Here is a 23,361-nt window from a genome sequence, read left to right as displayed (position 1 = left end):
CGTGCCAGGTTCTATGTAAAAACCTGCGCGCACACTCTCTGATTTTTATCCTCAGAATAAGCCAATGAGGTGCGTTTTGTAGATGAGGAAGGAGCAGCATAGAGAGATTAGCTGGCCACTACAATTTGTACAGCTGTAAGAATGGCCCAGAGCTGGGACTGGAGCCTTTGCAGGGCAGTTTCAGAGCCAGTGGTCTTGAAATCAGAGAGAGGTGGTCTTAATGCTGGAATGGGTATTCAACCTCTGATCTAAGAGAACACCGGGGAGGACAAAATTTGTCGCCTAAGACAAATAGAGTTCGTTATTGTCCCGGTCAGTTTCAGGGAATAAACTGTGGTCACCATCATGCTCTCAGGGAAATTGGCCATCCAGTCGGGGGCTCCTAATTGGGTTTGAGTTGTGGAGAATTTAACCTTGTCCTTCTTCACAGGAATCCAGAAGGAGGGGCAAAGATCACATTTACATGTATCTGCTATTGTCACATTTTGTTCTCTTGTGACCTCCTTTCCCTGGAGGAGGTCTGAAGGGAAACTGGAAAATCCCAGTGCACTTACTCTGCAGTTGCCATGGTGACCTTACAGTTTAAGGAAGTTTATACACAGAAACTTGAAAGAGAAGGTCTTTACTGAAAAGTACATAAAGAACAAAAGCTGTAAAAGAGACCTTTCAAATCGAGCAGCTACTCTTCTGAAGGGTGCACTGGTCCCACCTTTTTTGAGATGAAGACAGCAATTGCTTCAAGCAAACTGCCACGCGAAAGTTCGGCAAAATAAAAAAAACCATAGGCCCTTATAGTCCATCTAATCCTTTGTGCAAATCATCCCTCCCGCATCAAAACAGCGCCCCCTAGAGCAGAGTCCTGTGCCCACAGTTAACGCGGACGGATGCCCCTCACTAACCTACAGCTGCTGCATCTGCGGGCTTACCCACTCCTTTGCCTGCCTTGTGTGTTTTGTTCCTCATCTGTGTAAAGGGCTGTTTGGGCTGGGGAGAGGGCAAAACACTGCTTCTGTTGGGCTTCATTCCAGGGATGGGCATGGGGGCGGGGGGATGCTGCAAATTGTTACTGTTACTTCCCACTTCTTAGAAAATACTCCTCTCCGGGCTTCCGCTTTCTTCAGCCCTCTCTTTCCTAAGCTCTTCTTTACCAGGCACACGCTCACAGTGTGGAGGATGTGGAACGGGATGAGGGCCAGAGTGGCTGAGAGTTTTTTCTGCTGACTTCCAGCCCTGGGTTTCTGGCTTTCTTTAGTATCAGAATACCAGGCTTCGTTTACCTTCTGGTTCCGGAGTGGAAGCATTTTACACCTTCTCTAGCTAGTATTAAATGGATAAACTGCAAAATGGGCAAAGGCTCTTCCAAGGAGCTCAATTAAGGCCAAGAGTAAAACGCGATGTGTGCTGATACTGTAATGGCCTCATTTTCCTGAGAGAGAGAAGGGAAGGCTAAGTCCATCTCCCTGCTCTTCCTACAGCAAACAGGAGAGTTTCCTTTTATCATTAAACAATATTGTCAGAAGCTTTGTAAGAAAGTTCGTTTAACACACGTTAGAAGCCAAACTAGCCTATAGGAAATTAGCAGAAAGCTACTATGTCTCACTGGAAAATTAGTTCTAGAAAGTGAAGCCCATCTGCCCAATGAGGAATACTCCTTTCATATTTCAAGTCTGATTAAAAGTGAGTTTTTTCCGAAAAGCATACTGTTTTTAAAAGTAGCCCCAGGTGCTTGTCTCCTTCACTCTCAGGTTTGGATTTTATTTATTCATTCATCTCCTAAAACCTGCAACATGACTTTTTATATTCTTACACACATAAAAAGTGTACCTGATCCAGGAGAAGTGGTTCTATGTGGGGAGACTTAAATTAGTAGCTTCACAACACAACTGTTATCTCGGAAATTAATCTTCAGTGTGGTTTCCTGTATTAACTTAAAAAGCATCCACTCTTGACTATCTCTTGCTCCTTCCATAAACTGGGTTATTAAATTTCAACTTTTCAGCTTCTTGTTTACCAAAAGCTGAAGGGTTAAATTAAACCCTAAAAGGTTTACAAAAAAGTCAGTATGAAAAATGAGGTGTTTCAAAATGGTGTGCTTTTTTCAGATTTTTATCAGGTGCCTAGGTGATGAAACAAAGTGACCGTGCCCTTTAAACTTTTCAAGATGATTTCAAGTGTTCTGACCCACATTCACACTCTTCAGATGTTGTACCCCAAATGTAATAAATATTTTCTTGGTCTGCTAAAGAAACTGAGCCACCACCATATGAATAAGAATAAAAATCCAATCGTCAATCAAACTTAATACATTCTTTTGGGAATAACTGCAGCTGGAAGTCCATTTTTGAAGCAAAAACAAGTCAAGAAGGATCTGTCTTTTGAAAATGCATATTAGAAAAAGATCTAATCTAAAAGATCGAAGGGGTCAGAGTGGATAAAAAAGAAGACACCTCCATGGTAAAACCCTGCTGGTAAAAAGACAAGTCAGATCCTTGAGGGCATAAAATAGAGATTAACATCCATGACAACCTGGCCTCTCCTGACAGCATGGCTGGGTTTGAAAACTCCCAAAGGAGACAAGATCATTGTAAGCAGAGAGATGATTTTCCCATTTGAGAAAGACACAGAGCTACTACTGCTACTCTACTACTAGTACTAATATTACTGCTACTAATAATAGACATTTACTGTGTGCTCATTATGTGCAACTGAAAACACTTTAGACTTAATCCTTAGCAAGCCGTGAGAGAGATACGATTGTTCTGCTTTACAGATACAGAAATGGAGACTTAGAGAAGACAGGTAACTAGGCCAAGGCCCCAGAGCTAAGAAGTGGTAGAATTGCTGAGGGTATTTCAAAGGAAGGATACCTTAACTACTGTAAACTGGATGGGTTGGCTTTATCTGCAGAGCTGCGAGAATAAACAGGGCTCAGCTGCTGCACATTCCACCCGCAAAGCGCAGTAACCTTTGCAAGATACAGACTTAAGGCTCGGGAGGGAGGGCAGACCTAAGCAAAATCCGCACATACTTCCCAAGCTGCCTGTTTCAAACAAAGCGTTTTTCTTTTCTCATGGTGGAAGTTCTTCCTCTGAGTGTTCACTGGCTGTAGCCCTCTTCTTTGGTAGATGCCAGGAAGTTGTGATATGTTCACAGGAGGTGGAAGAGAGGCACAAGTGGCCCAAAGCCATTTTAGGCTTATTCCCTAGATATTTGGGAACTCAGTGGACATTCTTTTTTTTTTTTCCATCTTTTTTTTAAATTGAAGTGTGGTTGATTTACAATGTGTCACTTTCAGGTGTACAGCAGCGATTCAGTATACATATATATGTCATATATATATCATATATATATATATGGTATCTATATATTCTTTTTCAGATTCTTTTCCCTTGACCTGGAGATGATCATACTAAGTGAAGTAAGCCAGACAGAGGACAAATGTCACGTGATATCACTTATATGTGGAATCAAAAAAAAAAACCCAGTACAAATGAACTTATATACAAAACAGAAATAGACCCACAGGCATAGAAAACAAACTTATGGATACCAAACTCAACAGACATTCTTTACAACAAGCTTTTCTTAGGACATGAGAATCCATCTCACTAAAGTAGCTGACGCCCTTTTCAGGCAAATCCTTTGACTTTAGAAAATTTTGGAGGGTGAGGGTGAAAGCAGCGGAGTCACAGCCGGTGAGTCCCTCTCGCGTCACCTGGAGGGAAAAGAGAGTGCCCCACACCCATGGACACCTCACACACACGGTTCAGAAGCACACAGAACCAAGCACGTGCTGTCACGGAAATGACAGACGATTCAGGAGCGAGGTGGCCCCTACCTGCGGGGAGGGACGTGTGGGCAACAGTAATGCTAGCCCCCCCCCCCCTCGGTTTATCAGTTTTTTCTAAATTATGGTAAAATACACCTAACACAAAATGTATTGAATAGTGTCTTGACCATTTTTTTAAGTGTACAGTTCAGTAATGTTAAGTACATTGACGTTGTCAGGCAACCGACCTCCAGAACTTTTTCGTCTTGCAAAACTAAAAATCCATCCCCATTAAACCACAGCTCCCAGCCCCCCACCCCCTCTACTTTCTGTCTGAATTTGACTGCTCTAGGGCCCTCATATAAGTGGAATCACATGACATTTATCTTTCTGTGACTGGTTTGTTTCACTTGGCTTAATGTCCTCAAGGTTCATCCATGTTGTAGCAACTGTCAGTTTCCTTCCTTCTTCATATTCATTGTATGTATAGACCACATTTTGTTATCCATTCATCCATCGATGGACACTTGGGTGGCTTCCACCTTCTAGCTATTGTGAACGATGCTGTGAACATGGGTGTAAAAATATCTGTTTGAGTCCCTGTTTTTAATTATTTTGGATATGCACCTAGAAGTGGAATTGTTGAGTCATATGACAGTCCTATTTCTAAGTTTTTGAGGAACCTCCATACTGTCTCCCATAATGGGAGACAGTGCACAAGGGTTCCCTTAACTCCCACACTTTTGTTTTCTGTTTTTTCGATAATAGCCATCCCAGTGGGTGTGAGGTGGCATCTCATTGTGGTTTTGACTTGTGCTTTTTAAATAACAGCTTTACTGAGATAGAATTCACCCATTTAAACTGCACAGTTCAGCGGCTCAGCATTGTCACTGAGTTGTACAACCAACGCCACAATCAATTTTAGAACATTTTCCTCACGTCACAAAGTAACCCCATCGCTCTCCATTTCCCCTGACCCCAAGTCCCTGGCAATCACCAACCGACTTCCTGACTGTATCTGCCTCTTCTGGGTACTTCCTGTCAATGCAGTCACGTGGCACATGGGCTTTGGGTCGGGCTTCTTTCATTTAGCCTCACGTTTCCAAGGTCATACACATGGTAGCAAGTTTATAACTTTTCACATGTTAGAAACATACTCTTGATGAATTTAACAAAATTTTAAAAGCTCCAAGACAGAACATCTGGGGGGAGGAATCAAAGGTGCTATGCATGACAAAAGGTCAACAGTGGTTTTCTTTGGGTGGTGGCCCAAGAGGTGACTTTTAAATTTTATTTTTCTTCATAGTTTTCTGTATTTTTCAAAAACAAACGTGTTTCGTTTATAATAGGAAAAAAATTTTTTTAAATATTGGAGGGGTTTTGCCATTGTTGTTTTATTGTTTACCTCTTAGTATTTAGCACTTGTCAGATGTTCCTTATTTCAAGCAGACCATTTTTTTGCCCCACAAGGAAAGGCCATTTACTAAAAAATAGGTGGATTTCCAAAATGCAATAATATTCCTTATCGTAATCCACTTAAAAGTGAGCCTGCACACAAGTCTTTTGCCCCCTAGATCGTTTGGAAAGGCGTAAAATGCTTCCAGAAACTTTGGTAAAAGTGAACAGATTCCATATGTTAAAGAGAGCCTTGGCAACTAGGGAAGATTGTGTTTTACCAGATTTGTCTAGTATAAGAAGCACGCATGATTTATTTTCAGTAAGTCCTTTGAGGGAAAAAAAGCAAGCACAGCCCTCCTCAAATCATTACTGTTTCTATTCAGTTTCTCATGTTGCTCATTTCTTTTCTTTTTTTCTTTTTTTTCCAAAGTATTAATCTGAAGCTAAAAGAAAAGCCCTAGTTGGCCATGGCTGGAAGAAGAGGATGCTTTTCTGCTTCGTGGTTCTGTTGAAACATATCTACCTGGAGAAGACAGGGCTGATGGTACTTTTTTCCCACTTCGCACTACCTGGTGCCATTCTAAATTTCTAAGGGGAAAAACAGTAAGGGAACTTGTTTGCTCTTAACATGTTTTATGAAACATGTTTTATGAAACATGTTTGCTCTTAACATGTTTTATGTTTATGAAATTGTGTGTATTTTCCTATTTTGCCAGTTATGTGCCTCTAAGATTTTAGTTGAACCTCAGCAAGAAAGTAGGACCTTCCGTTTCAATATTTCATTAACCCTTGGTGCAGTGGTATTTCGTCTCTTAGACTGGTGTTGACCACTAAGATAACTTCAGTCCACTATTTATCGTGAGTGGATTTGTTTCCATAGATTAGCTGGATTTCTCCTTGGTGATCATTTCAGGCTTAAAATACACAGGGCTCAACAGTCCCTAGGAAAGTGGTCCTCACATAACTCTACCTTTAAAATCCTAAGCTTGCTTAAGACAGCCATAAAGTAGACACAGGTGTGACACCACATCAGCTAAGTGCCCACTTGGTTCTTGTCCACGTGAATTGTCTCTGCTAACGTCTCTAAAGGAAGCCAGGCTTTCTATAATTCACATCAATTTTATTTTAGTTATCAAACTGGGCATCATGTTTTCTGTGAATTGGTCTTTTTACAAAATCATTTCTCCAGCCTCCACGTTGAGAAACTTAAGGATCAATGTCCCCATTTCTGATAGCTGTCTGTGCTTCAAGCCATAAACTTAGTTCTTAGTTTAACTTAAACTTAGTTACACTTTAAGTGCCAAGGGTTCTATGTAAGGTGGCCCACTCAGAAATTCGTTATTTGGTAACATTCAGTTATCTGAATTTCTCTCTCACATGCATTATAAAAAGTAATCTGCTTTAACACACTCTAATCACAGCTTTCAAATTAAACATGAGTCTGTACTATCACTTGCAAAATAGTCCTTTGTAAGTCTTCATACGCCCTTTAAAACACCAATGTGGTTTAGAACCCGTGGGCCTCTAGCAGAGTGAGGGGTTTGTAAATCCAGCGCCTCTACCTGTTGCCCTATGGCCTTCGAGTCAAGAATGGTTTTCACACTTTGGGCTAAGAAAAAACATGTTTTTAATATTTCATGACACATGAAAACTATTCAGATTTCAGTCCCCATAAATAAAGTTTTACTGAAACACAGCCACACAAATTTGCTTACAGACTCTGCAGCTACTTTCGTACTACAGCAGCAGAGTGGAGTAATCGCCGTAGACCATGGGCCCACGGAGCCTAAAACACTGACCCTCTTCATAGAAAGCGTTTGCTGAGCACTGTGTCAGCACATCCGTCCTTCCCCCTCCCCATTTGTATTCAGATATTGGTTTCTCTAACAGCATGCACAAACGCACAAACTAATTTACTCTTAAGAAAGAGAATTTTGGCATCCACAAGTTAGTGAAACGCATGGCCTGCTGAAAAAGGCAAGGAGTCCTAGCCACGAGCCCGTGGCTCAGGTTGTGTTTACATGACCCAAAGTGGAGCCTGCTTAGAAGGCTTTTGGCTGTACAGAGAGGCATTGCTGAGGTCCTGCCCTTACCCTGGAGACGATTCTCAGTCTCCAGTATCAACTATTACTAATAAGCTAGCAAAAATTAAAATGCAGTGGAGAACGGGGTTCCACCATAGTCTGAGGATGGTAACTGCATCCGGGAGAGCTGTCGGGGACCCTTCGAGCCCTACGTGTCATGAGCTTTGAAATGCTCTGAAGCAGACGTCTTTGCACAGGTGACTGAATTGTCCCGCCCTCATCTGCTTCCCGTCCGCCTCCACCCCCCTTCCAGACGCGCTCTTTTACACACAGGTCAGCTCTCTTTCCTCCATAAGCCCCAGCTATCTATGTCCTCCCCTCGGTCCCTTTCCACTTGGTATCCTGTTAAACCATTCTTTGGGGTCCTCCTCCCTCACAACACCTGGTGTGTCTGAGAGGAAAACCCCCGGAGCGCAGCCCCTCCCACAGCTCACCTCTGCCTTTGGCAGCCCAAGTTATGCCTCTCCCAGAACAGAGCAATGACCCGATTTTCCGGTTGGCTCACTGCTGCCCCGGCATAATTAGTCACAATGCTCCCTTTTGCTCAGCCATATCCCATTTTGGAAGAGAAATTACATGGTCCCCCTAGCCACCGGAAGTAATGAAGAATCCGCTGTTCAGCTTAGCGGTGTGAACCCGAGGACATAGAGGTGTCCATAAAAAAGGCTCTTGTGATAGAGTCAACCAGACAGGACAACAATCCCACCATTCACATATTCTCTGAACTTGGCCAGCCTGTTCATGGAAGGCTACTCAGGTGGTATTCTGTTTGGAGCTTCATCTTCCTATGTGGAAATGATGAGCATCTTGCTCAATCAGTGATTTCGTTTGGGCTGTTCTACGGGCTGCGTAACCATTCTGATAGGCATCTGCTATTTTATTATCTTAAAAAGACAAATTAATTGCATGTGCTAGAGAAAGGCCACCAGGTAAATTCAAACCAAGTACATAGAAGCCTAGAAGAATCCTGAAAACAAATAATCGCTCAGCCGATATGTAGACAGATGTAAACATTCCCATCATTAACTATCTAGCTCTTGCATTCTGGGCATTCTTGCTTTGGTTCTGACTTCTGGGAACTGTTTGCACTTTTCCTGTAGATTTGTAGTTAAGGGAACCAAGGGGTCATCGGGGCAAACGCATTGTTTTCCTAAAGTGGCAACTGCTATTCACTTAGCTCCTTGATTAAGAGAAAGAACAAAAATCTGCACAGAAGATATCATCAGGGAGTAAGAAAGTTTGTTTGAGGGCAATAGCTGGGGGCGGAAGAAAACCCGAAGTTCCTGTTGAAGCCATACAATGTTTTATGGGGTTATCTTCTAAGACAGCGGTCCCCAACCGTTTTGGTACCAGGGTCCGGTTTCATGGAAGACGATTTTTCCAGGGACAGGGTGGGGGTGGGGTGGGGTGGTTTCCGAGGTAATGTGAGCGACGGGAGGGAGCGACAGGGAACGAGGGACGGGGAGCGAGCGAAGGGGAGCAGCAGATGGGGAGCGGCAGATGAAGCTGCGCTGGCTCGCCCGCCCCTCACCTCCTGCTGTGTGGCCCGGTTCCTACCAGGCCGTAGCTGGGGGGTAGGGTTGGGGACCCCTGTTCTAAGACATAACTCCGACATGTGTGAGGAAGTCATTACTCCAAGCCTTTGTGTTCTTAAGGTCTTGTTTTAAGTATTCAGTTATGGTACTAAGTTTGCAACCCTCATCTAATTAATCACAATGCCTCTGTAGTTTGTTCCCTTAGAAACATTTAGATGTGCACAAACTAATCTTTTATATATTTAAAGCTTTTTTTCTACCACATATTGGATCGCTCAGAATAAAGTATCTACTAGACCTTTGTTTTGGTAAATAAATAAATTCTACCTGAATAGTGCAAATTAATAATATAAAGATATGTAACAACACCATATATATATATATATATATATATATATATATATATATATATGTATATCCTCTCTGTATAATTCAGAAATAAACATTGATTCCACACACAAGTGATGGCTTTCTTTTTCTGAGTCAGCAAGAATCTATTTCTAGCTTCACTTTGCAGGAGTCTTATCTGGATATCAGTCTGGCTAGGTACTTGGTCCCTGAGGACAGTATAAATTCTGGCTTCCTTGTCACCCAAACATTATTTCCCTTTTCATTTTTGCTTTCCATGCCTCAATGAGCTAAGCTTTCAAAATGTGTGGTTTACCCTCTGGGTAAGGAATTTCTCACTTTGGAAGCATCTCCATGTTTCATGGTTACTTGATTTTGTCAACTTCTCCTTTCTCTGTCTCTTGCCTTTTCATAGCATATGTTTATTTTTTATTTAAAATTCATTAAATGCCATTTTATTTTTAGTTATTGTTTTGTTTGGTTTTTTTTACTTTTAGAGCCATCAAGTGGTGTTGGGAATTACCACTAAGCTTTTTTTTTTTTTTTTAAACCTAATAAACAAATGTGTACCTCTGCTTCCCAGAAAATTGCTGGAGGAACCAAATGGGAAGTTGCTCTGCAAAAAGTCAGACGTTGCACGTTCTCATGATGTAGGAATGAATCCTGGTGAATACTGTCCTCTACCCAATGAAGGGAAGAAGGACAAGAGAAGACTGAGAAGCAATTACAGGCAAATGAAGGGCATGATACTACAACGAGTACTGTTAACCTTCATTCTACTCCCTTCACCTAACTGGTAGTGGGAATGGAAGGCAGGCGAGGGGAAAGGATGGGTAAAATGTGGGGAGGTACACACTATGGTGTATTACACAGCTGTTAGAAGCAACAAATTACACATTGATGGAGCAACACAAATCAGGGTAGAGTGGAAGAAGGAAGAACTGAGTATTTACAGCATAGTGCCATTTATGTAAATTCTAAGCCTACACACACAAAACAATGCTACATATTATACAAAGTCCGTGCATATTGAATGACTTAGCACACTCATTAGAGGGAATACAGGGGTAGGGTGAGGACTGGGGACCCAGAATGAAGCTAGGAGTCTAATTAAACATCAAAATAAACAATAAACCTTTCATAGGCTTAAGTTAAAAGTAAATAAAAGGAAAATACCTTAAACTTTCAGCCACAGATCATGGAAAAGCCGTGTTAAGGTGCTTTGGGTCGTCAGGGGCTATTCCCTTCTACAGCTTCTCCTGTAGTCGTACCCTTTCCCTGCATTGGCAGCATCAGTGCTGCGGCAGCTGCCAGAAGCCTGCCCTGGGCTACATCACCCTGAACAGTCACAGAGCTTTTAATGAAGCTGCTGCCTTCTGACACATCAATCCTCACACAGCGGTAACCTTGATAGAGCAAGGAGATTGCCCTGTGAAGCTCATTTTCCTAGATTTTCACTTACATCCATTGAAAACAATTCTCTTTAGCCAAACAAAATTATTTCTTTTTGATATGCAACCATTTTAGTGATACTCAGATGACAGACACTACTAATTGCCATCCACTCCCTCTCTTGCCTCACTCGCAGTGAGAGACCTGCACCCTCGATGCTTAATCATGCCCTCCTTGTGAAACTCTTCTCCCATAGGTTGGTGAAGTGAATTGTCCTTTTAGCCACCCACCCCCATTTTTGTTATCTATTGCTACATAACAAATTACGGTGAATTCTCATTATTTGAGGCAGTTACATCCTATAAAGGCAATGAGAACACCGAATTAGCAGGTACTGAACCATTGCTCCTAGAGGAAATACAGGGTTTTAGGTTCCTGTGAGCCTCTGGTCACATTTCCATCAACTGATCAATACCTAATCTTGTGTTATATGTGTTTCTGTTTAAATACACTTTCTTTAATATATATTGTTGACCCATTAACACTGAACTCACAGCCAAATCCTGAATATAACTCATGCCTGAACAAAGCTTATCTAATACAGGAATTTTCTCCATAAGGCACATCACAGCACTTAGGAACATTAGACAGCACTTCAACTCTATCCTTGGGGACCATTTTAAAGAGTAAAATTACAAACAAAAATACCAAAAACATGGCACTAAATAGACCATGAAAAGGATGCTTGTTTACTACTGTAAAGGACTGAGACCAGAAAGCTGAGCCTTGCCTTGTTCAGCCTCATCTGGGAGCATGCACATCAGACAACTCAGGCTTTCACCTCTCTGTACGTGTCCATAAATGACCATGAAAACAAGATGAGTATGGCTTTGGGGTTACAAATAAGTTTTAGTGAGTAGGTGAATTTGCAATTATGGAATCCTTGAATAATGAGGATCAACTGTAACCCAAGACTTAGCAGCCTAAAACAACACACATTTATGATCTCAGTTTCTGTGGACTGGAAATCCAGATACATCTCAGCTGGATCCTCCACTTCAAGGTCTCTCACAGGCTACAATCACAGTGTTGGCACAAGACTCCATCAAGAGGGGTGACATCACCCAGATAGTGTCCTAAGTCATTCCTGACTTTGTTCCCTCTCACAAGAGGTTCAACTGGGACAGAATCTGCCTCCAAGTTCATTCACATGGTTGTTGGCAGGATTCAGTTTCTCGAAGGTTGTTGAACTGAGGGCCTCATTCCTTGCTGGTCATTAGCTGGAGGCTATCCTCAGTTCTCTGCCTCATGGTCCTCTCCAACCTGGCAGCTTGTTTCATTGAAATCAACAACAAAGAATTTGCTAGCAAGATGGAGGTTACCATTTTTGTAACCATATCACAGAAGCAACATCCTGCCAATTTTGCTGCATTCTACTGATTAGAAGCAAGTCACTAGATCCAGCCCCCACTCAAGGGGAGAGGATTACACAAGGATATGAATACTAGGACATGCGAATCATCGGGTGCCTTCTTAGAAGCTGGCCTACAATGCCCCCTTCGCCCTCTGCAAATCCTCTTTGAGCCCCTCTTGCCTCCTCTCACCTATAAGTGATGGTGTTTCTCAACGTTTCTCTTTGCTTTTCTACCATTTCCCCAATGACTTCAGCTAGCACATCTCTTCAAATTATTCAAGACCTGGCTTCAATCCCGACTTCCAAACCCCCACCATCTCACTCAAATCTCTGTGCTCCCTCTAATCTCTGGGGTGAAAAAATTAAATTCTTCTCCTTTCATGACCTGATGAGACCATTCCTCTACTATCCCATTCTCACTGAAACGACACATACTGGGAATTAAACCTTGGTTCTGCTTACCAGCTATATTACTTTGGACTACTCAACTTCTTTGAACCTTAGTTATCCATTTTTAAAATGTGGATAAAACTCCCATCTTACAAGTTTATGTAGGATTTAAATGTCCAGCCTAGTACTTAATACATAGAAGGCATTCAATAAACATGAGTTCTTTTCCTCATCTTCCCATTCACTCAGCCCTTTGTCTGTTAACTTGCCAACTTCTCCAAATCCACTGCCAGCCCCTTACTTTCTGTCAACCATATTAGCATCTCGTTTCCTCTCCTGCCCCCTTTTAAATAGACTAATTCTCGTGAATCCTCCTCCTCTTCTCTCAGATATAGCCATTTTATGCCATCCTCCGCCTTACTCCACCTCTAGCTCCTTCCAGGCTTTCCATCTCTTACCTTTGCTCAGTTTACCTCTGGTTTTTAATTTTTATTTGGAAACAATCTCAAACTTGCAAGAACAGAAGAAGAAATTACTTTTCCTGAAATACCTGAGAGTAAGTTGTCTGCATAATGCCTCCTCACCCCTAGATGTTTAGTATATTTCCGACAAACAAGGACACTCTCCTCATAACCTAATACAACTATCAAAACCAGGAAATTAACACTGAAACATTACTACCATCTAATCCACAGATGCCATTCAAGTTTCACCTGTTGAAATATATCCTTTAAAGCAAAAGGATCCAGTTCAGAACCACAAGTGGCATTTAGTTGTCACATGTCTTTAGTTTCCTTCAATCTAGAACAATTCCTCAGTCTTTCCTTGGCTTTCATAACGCTGACACTTAGGAAGATCTCTCACAGTGTTCAGTAGAATGTCCCTTGATTTGGGTTTCAGGTTATTCATCTTTGGCATCTGTAACTCAGAACTGATTTGTGCTTTTCTTATTGCATCCCTGTGATATTCATTTGAACACCTGAAGATGCTGTCTATAGGGCTTTTGTCGGGGACATGTCAAAGAACACAGAGATAGATTGAAGGGGCTCCAGCTGGCTAGATTTGGGACAATGTGAGGACTAAAATAAATAATCATGCTAACAGATTATAACCTATTGAATAAAGTAAGATCCCGTGAATTCATATCATTCTGATATTAATTAGTTAATTAAAATTTTGATGAAAAACAGGATAGTTACGTACACTCAAAGCACCCACCCCCAAATACCTATTAATTGCAAGAGGAGAAAAGAGTACTTTTATGGGCAAAGAGACGCATAAAAAGCTTTCCTATTTGAAAACTCAATAGAGGAGGAATTTCCAATGATTTCCAACATAAAAGGCATTTGCACATTTTATGTTTAAAATTATTTCCTCACTAGAAAGACAATTTCCTCACTAGAAAGAAAGACAAAAGTTCATACTAGTTGTCCATCATTTTCTTATGAACAGAATGAATACGTTTTGTATAGTTTCATATAGGTTATATGCCGTCACTAGAAGTAACTCGTGATCATTTTGTAAAAACTGGAGAATACGAAGACTAGGAAAGGAAAATAGTCTCTCCCTGCTATCCCACCTGAACACAAGCACAAGTAACATTTTGGTAGGAACTTGATGCTTATGGGACATACTCAAGATCACAGCACTGGTACAAAAAAGCAGACCAATGGTCCTTGCATATCTGAATTTTTCTGATGGTGGTCACGGATATCTCTCGTTCTAATTTATTTTCTCAACATATAAAATAAAATAGCTTCATTTTCTTTTCTGCTTACAGGAAGGATACGTGCTTATTGAAAAATAAACAAAATAGAAAGTATAAAAAAGTGGGTAAAATCACCCAGTCTTACCACTTAATCACACCACTATTTATTAACACATTAGAATACATTTATCTGGAAGATCTTTCCAGATGTATCTTTATAAATTTTATATACATGGAGAGAGAGAGAAAGAGGCAGAGTTTGTGTTCTGATCATCTTTCCATGTCCAAAAATCTTTTTGATAATTTCCTAGAAGTAGTATACTTCGGTTGAAAAAAATTTAAATTGTTGATAAATATTGCTAAACCCCCTAAGGAATGATTATACTCATTTAGACTATCACGGCATGAGACTCTGCATTTCTCCACATGCTGTCAAAGAGAAATAGAGTCAGATATTAGTGAAAATGGTTAAGGACAGATTTTAACAAGCAATATGCTATTGCAATAGAGAAGGAGGTTCAGTGTAAACTGAAGTCAACGTTCATTTATACAGAGGTGACTGGGTGTTTTAAAGGGAAAACGAAAGAGGAGAGGGGAGGTGGAGCTGGGGCTCAGTAGAGTCAGGAAAGTGAAAAATCATGATTAAGACAGCTGTGTCTGCTAGCCGGCAATTACTGAAGCTACAATTCTATCCTCCCACAGAGACTGGGAAACAGGCCCTACCCTTCCTGATGATCACATTTTAATGGAATGGCTTTCAGGTCCTTTAGAAAGACACGCCTGAGTGGTAGGTGACAGTATATATCTCAAAGGGACAGAGGAAGGATTCACAATTGTAAGCCCTTTTTATTAAATGCTCCAAGAAAGGGTGTTCAGGGGCCAATAGTCAGGTGTTGGCTGGAATGAACAGTAAATTCTTTTGGCATCCTTGAGCTTTCTCAGGCAGGCACCTGAAGAGGGGCTAGTGTCATCCTAGGGATGTGGCCTGGAGCTGTTAGAAATTATATCAGTGTTTGTTTAGGTCTTTTAATGTGGGGGCAGAGGGGTCGACCAAATCATTTGTGTGGAGAATCTGTAGTTTTTTTATAGGCCGAAGTTGAGGCTTAGTCAAGAAGAGGGCTCAGAGGAGCCTGCCTAGAGTTTGGTCAAGGAGAAAATCTTCGTCAATGCTCGCCAATACTGGGCTTTGACATCTTTTTAATCTTGACCATTCTGACAGCAAGAAAAAGATACCATTGATTTTATTTGCATTTTCTTCAAACTAGCGAAACGAACTCTTTCTTATATATATTTCTTATCACCTGTATTTCTTCTTTTGTGAATTGACTGTTTATGTCCTTTATCCATTTTTTTAAGTGGAGATAGTTATTTTTCAGTTACTGATTTGTAAGAGATAATGTTTTAGTTTGAAAATCTGAGAATTTTTCTTAATACATTTGGCATTTAATAACCTGTCCTAGGCCACATTTCCCTGTAGACACTCAAATACTATTCCTGTGTCCCTAAGTATCAAGTCAAAACATGTTTCAGCAATAAACTCCGTCAATTGCCCTACTCTCTACCCCAATGTTTTTGTCCCTGAGGTTCTCCGAGAAAAGCAGGCCACAACGGGGCCCCTGGCTCCTGAAGGCATGTACATGGATCTGCATAGTAGATCAGACTCATAAGTTCAACCAGCTGTGTTTCTTTGAGCTCTGACCAATAAGCCTAAAAATTCTGACTGCAAGCCTCTTCCTCTCCCTGCACCTCTCCCTCCTGCCAGGCTAGAGAGGGCAATGAACAATCGATTATGCTGTGATAGAATGCAAGTGCATCTCAAAAACCTGTCAACTTCTCACTGTTCTTCTAGCTGATACTGTCATGGACAGAATGACCTAGAGTCTGTTTACAGATATGTTAGTTCAGTGCTCACAGTCATGGAGAACAAAGAAAGGATATAGTTGAAGGACTGATTTGGCCCACCTCTGTCTCATATCAAAGAGATGAGGAGGTGTCTTCAAGCTCAGGAGGAAAGGTTGGCAACACCAAGGGCCAGCCTTCTGAGAATGTAGCTCCCGCTAAGGTCATGAGGAATGTTATCTTCCCAAGTCACTCCTGAGGAACACCGGAGTGACCAATGAGTTCAGAAGAAAAACGAGCCTCACCCCCCAGTCCCCACCCTCAGTAAGTAGAGATGCCTCATAAATGAAAAATATCACACAGGAAAAGACTTTCTCCAAACCAAGAATAGGAATCAGCGATTGACCCACTGACCTGAAGTTTAGAGAACATGGTATGAGTAAAGGAGCACTGATCAAGCTGGAAAGAAAATGATCCATAAATTCAGCACTTGACAGTATTTACTTTCTTTATAATCCATGTATGGCTTCCATCTTTCCTTATCTTTTCTTTTCTCTCCGGTGTAAGAAGATATAAGCACTCAAGAGTTACTGTCAAAACAGTGTTTGATGAAGAAATGCCTTTTGACCCCTAGATGACTTGGAAATTAGAACTCACATAGGATGTAAGTAAGGGAAACACAAATAGAAACTCTCGCTATGTTTCTAATTTTAATTCCCCCCCCAATTTAAAAATATTTCAGTGTAACAGATATTTGTTGTAAAAATTTCAGGCAGAGATATATTTAAAGGAAAGTCCCCCTGTATCATTTATTTCGATATCACAAATGACTTCAACACTGAGTGGCTTAAAACAATAATTTATTCATTTTGCTCATTAATCTACAATTTGGGCAGGACTTTGTAGGGATGGCTCCTCTCTGTTCCACACAGCACCTGCCAGAGCAGCTTGGCTCAGGACTGCCCAGTCTGACCAACCTGGATGGCAAGTTGTTTAAAATGTTAGACAAATTTAAAGCTACAACTCTCCTGAGGATATATATTATCCAGGTGGTTTTTAAAGGAAAATGAGAACCACATATAAAAGGAAAAGAGTAGTCTCCTCCCACTTGCTAAAATACAATATTTTAAAAGTTAAAAACATGACTTTCATAAAAATATGAAGTGAACAGGTGTCAAAGATTTATTCAACTCACTAATTAATTATGTTAATTAAGATGTTAAGACCGGTTAAATGGATAAAAACCAGTGCTATATACAGTATATCAGGAATGATCAAATGAATCTGCTGATAGATCCATCATTGGTTACCATCCGATGAGGCAATAAAATGCAGTGTTTGCAGTTGTCATTTCTATTAGTGGGGATCAACTGTTATCTCTATGGAATTATATTCATTTCTGGGGAAATGACCTCCATTCTTCAGTCTCAGTTGGTGTATGGAACTGTCCCTCCACAAACCCACTGTCCAAGATGGGCATGTGCCCCAGGCCTAGTCAAAAACGAGCATTGCATTCCCTCAGTGAGAGAGTCAGACACAGATGCATGACCCAACTGGAGGCCAAAAGACACAGTAGGACTTTGCAGGGACACTTGTGAGAACCTGGAGTGTTTCGGTCTAAACTCGTTGCCAGGTGTCCTGGTATTACATAAGGCCTGAAGAGGCAGAAGTGTAGAAGGATGGCAACAAACAAGAGGACAATGGCATCCTGATGACTTGAATTGCGCCCCTGCATCTACCCTGCTTCCCAGACATCTCAGTTATCGTCAGTGTATTTCCTTTTTTTTGGTTATATTAAGCCAAGTAAATTGATCCCTCACAATATAATAGGGTTCTCCAGCCCTGGCTTCTTCTATGCTAGCCCACTAAACATATATCCACTTTTCTGTGCTCCAATTTCCCTTCTATCAAAGGAACAAACAATACCCATAAAGAGTTGTAAAGATTAAATACGTAATAAATCTAAATATAACATAATATACTTTTACAATGCTGAGGCAAAAGAAATATCACATAACTTAATTTTCCTAAATTAAATTCTATCTAATCATTACCTCCCATTACTAGGATGAGAACCCTCCCAATGTCAGTCATCACTGGGTATTCTTTAACTCTTTAGTGCTACAATCTGTCAAAAAAAATTTACCGAGGAAAGACTGTTTGGTCTTTGCTACATCATGGTTGCCACTGGGATGTTTATTGTCCAAGACCACGTATTCTATCCAAAGGCAGGTGACTCCACAGCCTCTTTACCATCTGGGGGATCTGGCGACTTCCATGCAGCTCCTGAGACTAAGCTGTAGATCACAGAGCCCCAGCAAATACATCAGTTCACCCATCAGAAGTCCTACTGCCTGCTAGGACACCTGCATACAAGACACTGATGCTTGTAGATTCCTCTGCCAACTTTCTCTCAAGCCCCTGGAGCTAATCTTTCAACCCAGTGACTCCATCTCTCTCCAGATTATCTCCACCCCCTGAGGAACACCCAGCTAAATTCACTTCCCACACAAGAGCCTGGATAGCGTTCTATAACAGATGCCCTGTGACTTCTGATCTGGGCTGGGAAACACACAGAGCAATTAACAACCTGTAGTAGGCAGCCTCCAAGAGGACTCTCCGTGGTCCCCACCTCCTGGTATTCAAGCCCTTGTGCAATCCTCTCCCCTTGAGTGTGGGCTGGACCTAGTGACTCATTCCTGACAAACAGAATACAGCAAAAGTGATAGAATGACACTTCCAAAATTAGCTTATGAAACAACAGTAACGTCTCTCTTGTTTGCTCTCTCTCTCTTTCTCCCTCACCGCTCTGAGGGAAGCCACAGGCCAAACTGTGAGCTGCCCCACAGAGAATCCCACGTGGCGAGGAGCTAATATCTAGGAGCACAGCCAGAAAGGACCCAAGGCTTGCCAAAAGCCACGTGAATGAGTGTGGAAGCAGATGGATCCTCCCCAAGATACGCCTTGAGATGACTATAACCAAGGCCAAAAGCTGGAGCTCAGCCTTGTGAGGGACCCTGAGCCAGCTACGCAGCTGACTCCTGACTGACCAAAACTGTGAGATCATAAATGTTGCTGGCTTTAAGACACTAAGATTTGGAATAACTTGTTACTCAGCATCAAATAATTAATATGCCACCGTTAGGACCAGTAGCCCAGAATTTCCTGGAAAAGAAAGTAAAGTTACATTTCCTCCTTTTCAAAGTCTATTCTGGCAGGGACTAGGGGACAGCAATAAATAGCCTGGTAACTGACCCCATGACAACCATTACCTGAAGAAATATAACAGGTCTACCGAGAATCTCCATAGAGGAAAATTACCACCGTATGGCACTGACAGTCCCTCTAATGGAAAGAAGCAACAGAGCCTGAGGTTCAGGGTAGGGGCGGGGAGGCAGTGGCTATAAGTCCCCCAACTGCCCACTGGGGTCCCTAAAGAAACCCAGACCTGTTCCTGTGGCTGCGAGAAAATAACAAGTTTCAACTTGGGTGCTCGGGGTTAATGGCATTTCTAGGTGACAGTCTTCAAGGGATGGAACTCCCTTCCCTGTCCTGGAACCCTGCCCTAAACAGGGAGATTCTGGGGCAGTTCCAAAAATTAAAGCCCGCCATGAAGACTGCCTCTGGGAACAGGAGGCCCTTGCACAGCTCCAGACACAGAGAGAGTAGCTTGTGGTCCAAGAGGCGGGCTTCTGGGGACTCAGTGACCGTCTCTACCATCACGGTATCAGAACATTCGTGCACAGGGTGCCCCTGACCCTAGGTATGGGCAAGGCCTGGTGTGTAGAATCCTGGGGAGCCCCATTGCCTTTGTGCTCAATGTCAGTGACACCTGCAGAAACCCAAGCCTATACAAGACGAATCACGGAGCCTAGATTAGCACCACATCGTGAGCCCCGGATGTGGACAAAACGCGTTTGAAAGTGTTTTCTGGTCAAGTATGTTCTTATCGTTCCGCCGCTATTGAGCAAACAGCTTTCCATGTGGGCAAGAGTCGGGAAAGGGGAGGGAAAACCAGTGCTGGAAGCAGAGCGAGACTGAGGTATCTCTCCTGGATGCTTCTCCCTTGCCACCTGCGACGGGTCTTGTACTATCCCCCCGAGTATGGAAATCCTGTCTGACTGCGGACAGAAGCAAAGATTGGGACCTGGTAATGACTTCCTAGGGGACCCAGGGCCAGTGTCTGAGGTGTGTTAAGCCACCGCCTCACCTTTGGTGAGCATCTGGTACATGAGAAAGATCACTGACATGAGAGTCACATCCCCTTTCTCTAGTCCTGGCTTTTCGACCTAATGGGTGGGTGACTAAACATCTCTGCACTTCAGTTTGGAAAAATCAAATTAAATGAGATGTCCAGTTTCTGGTCCAGTATGTAAGGAGCTTGGAAGTTGTGTCTCCTGTCCACACTAGAAAAAAGATGAACAAACTGCAAACTAATAACTCTTCTTATCTCCCCCAGAGAACTGAGGTCGCAGGCCGAACACCTGCCTCCAAAATTAAAGGGACCAACAGGTGTATACAGAGAATCATAACTCACCAGAGCAGAAGCCCAGGAGCAGAAACCTCCAAGGGAACCAGCACCAGGGTAGGGAAATCTAAACTATACCCGACAAATTGCTGGAGACTCAGTGTGGACAAGTCTGAGAGTTAGAAGTTCTGAGGGGTGAGCAGTCCTAGGGGGACCCTCCCCTTTTTTGAGTTTTACCTCTAGGAGCATCACTAAATTCTCACAGTGAAGATAGGAGAAAAATTCCCTAGTGCTTCCAGCAGGAGGAAGGGGAAAGGAGCTGTTTTTACTTATGCCCAGAACATTTCATTTTACAAAGGACTGCCTCCAAGGGTTTTACCAGAGCCTGGGAGATGGAAAATATTCAAATCCAGTCCCCTCTAAGCCTTCCTGTTTCACCTAAGAGGGGGAAAAACAATGCAACTGAGAAGCACCGGTGAAGGTCAGCCAGGAGCCCAGGCTCACTGAAGACTGAGACCTAATCATAGGACTACAGAGCACTTCCTTCCTCCCGGCGCCCCCTGCATCCCCATCGCATCACAGGGCTCCTGTATAACAGGGGAATGTGACGGAAAGAAATGAGCGTCTCAGGAAAGAGTTAAGAAGTCTCTAGGGAAACCCAGAGACAGTAAGGGAGACAAAAACAAGGATGCCAGAGGACAGGGAGCCTCTCAACCCTATAGCTACAGCAAACAGTAAACACAGCCTAACCCCTGGCCAGATCAACATAGACCCCCACTCAGTTCCTTTTACCCAGTACATCATGCCCAGTTTTCAACCCCAAACTGCAAGCCCTCCTCAAAGACAAATGAAACAAGGGGTGTGCAATATTACCGACTAGATTAATAAAGGCAGAAATGAATCTTTCTATACTTTAAGGTGGTTTGCTCTCTAAGCCTGCCCCACCTGACAGGAGCTAAAGGTTGCTTTTCTAGGGCCATTATCCAGAAGCCAGAGCAGGTGGATAGCCTGTGGACGGCGGGATGAGCTGCGCTACCCTAACCTCTCCAGCCTTCCAAGCATAAAGGCTCGGAAGCATAAAGGCGCTGGCAGATGGCCCCAGCAGTCTGTTCATGGTACGTTCAGGCTGTGGACCTGAAGGCTGGCCTTTGGCTTAGCCTGGAGCTTGAGACCTGAGCCCACGTGCCCATGGCCTGGAATCAGGATCCCAGAGTCTAGCCAGCCTGTCTCCAAGAGGGCCTCAGTGGCCCTAGAGAGATGGGCCTGGGGTGGGCGTTCATGAGTTGGTACCTAGGCCAGGGTCATCTGCTTCCCCCCAGGGTCAACAGCTGGACCCTGTTCTTCCTGTGCCAAGAGCCCCTAGGTTTTGGGGACACAAGGCAATAGTGGGGTTTGCCCGGGCTGGGCCCTTCCCCTCTCCCCCCTGCTGTTTGCTGACTGATAAATAGAACTACGGCTCTTTAAACAAAAATGCTGGGTGGGAGATCCACAACCTGATACAGTGAAGGAAGATGAGGAGGTGAGGTCGGGCAACAAGTTTGGCCGGGTAACAGGATGGAGTGTGTGAGAGTCTGCTCTGCGGCTAGAAAGGTCATGTCATCGGAGTAGGCAACAGACCATTAAGAAATCGAGCCCCAGTGGCAGAGAGACCCCCTGCAGTGAGGGAGAAGAAAAGGACACTGATGGGGTGGGTGCAGCGTATGAGAGGGTGGAGGCCAGAGATGAGAAGGTCAATGTTAGAGAGGACTCTGGCAGGGGAGCTGGGGTGTCCCAGAAGGACCCATCAGGAGCGGCATCTTCTACCAGCTCTCATGACACAGGAAGTTCAGCTCCCCCGGTTGTTCTGCGGCACCTCTGGCTGCAGCGAGCTTGCTGGAACGTCTGCACAAAGCTGCCTTCAACAGGGGGCCGCTGGAGACAGGAGGTCCCACCTGTAGCCAGGAGCACTGCCGGGGACAGGACGGCAGCCGAGTTCACATGCTCCCATGTCCCCATGTCACTGCAGCCCTTCACACTCACCCCAAGGCCTTCTTTCACCCTCTCCTCCCTGGGGGTCTCCCTCCTCCGTCCATCCAGGTGGTACTGGATTGTACAGGGGCCCCGGGTGGCACGACCCGTGCTGGGAAGAAGGATACAGGAAGGAAAGATTAACCACCATTTCCAAGCTGGGAAATAGGACCCCAGGTGACATGGGGTGAAGGGGGAAGCAAAGGGATCCTACAGGAGGCTAAAGAGCCCTTTAGGATAAGGTTCTCCAACCAACCCCATGGAGCACTGACTCAGCCGACTGTCATCTAAACCCCCGCTCGCTGTCTCGGCTCGGCTCCAACAGCCTCCACTTTAACTCAGACTCAGTGGGACTTGATTCCAATCCTCCCCAGACAGCCCCGGGTGGCCTCTTCTGTCCCAACAGTCTCAGGCACGATGCTCAGCCTTCCCTGGAGGCGGCATCTCCTGTGGATGTGGTCCACCCCCTTCTCCCACTGCCTCTTCCTCTAACGGGAGCTTGTCTCTCTCCACTCACCAGAGGCCTCTCTCGGAGGGGCCCTGCAAGCAGCATGTGGAAGCTGCTAGATTCTTTCCTCCTCCTTGATGTCCAGGAGCACCTGGAGAGAAGAGTCATCAAGGGAGAGAATTTCTGAATTTGGGAGAATGAGACGAGGTCAGGCTAAGGTCAGGCCCCAGGTGAGGTCTGGGAACACCTCAGAGACACTTGTTGACAAGCAGGACACCAGAGTTGTCCAGCAATAAAGGTAAATGAGCATCCCACCAGTGCGCTCCGGGTGCGTCAGGCAAGGATCCAGCTCTTCCAGGGTGTCCTCGTCTGCACAGTGAGTCTGGGTGACAATTGTCCTTGTCTTTGGTGGCTGTTTCCCACTGGGGTCCCCTCTGTCTTACTCAGGGGGACATCTCATGGCCCTTCAGTCCTAACACAAGCTAAGGGATTTCCACTCCTTCCCTGCCCAGAGCCTGTCCAACCCCAAGGTCCCAGAAATCACTGAAGGCAGAATTGGGA

General features: G+C 43.6%; 1 protein-coding gene across 1 annotated transcript in view; it reads right to left on the bottom strand.

The window, feature by feature from the left end:
• GCNT1 (glucosaminyl (N-acetyl) transferase 1) overlaps positions 1–23,361 on the bottom strand; it is a 177,809-nt gene that overhangs the window by 11,009 nt on the left and 143,439 nt on the right. The window lies entirely within an intron of this gene.

Source organism: Monodon monoceros, unplaced genomic scaffold, assembly GCF_005190385.1.
Source record: "Monodon monoceros isolate NGI ecotype Baffin Bay Population unplaced genomic scaffold, NGI_Narwhal_1 Super_Scaffold_5, whole genome shotgun sequence".
Taxonomy (NCBI): Eukaryota; Metazoa; Chordata; class Mammalia; order Artiodactyla; family Monodontidae; genus Monodon; species Monodon monoceros.
Note: the sequence above shows the minus strand (reverse complement) of the source record. Positions and strands in the feature narration are given on the sequence as shown.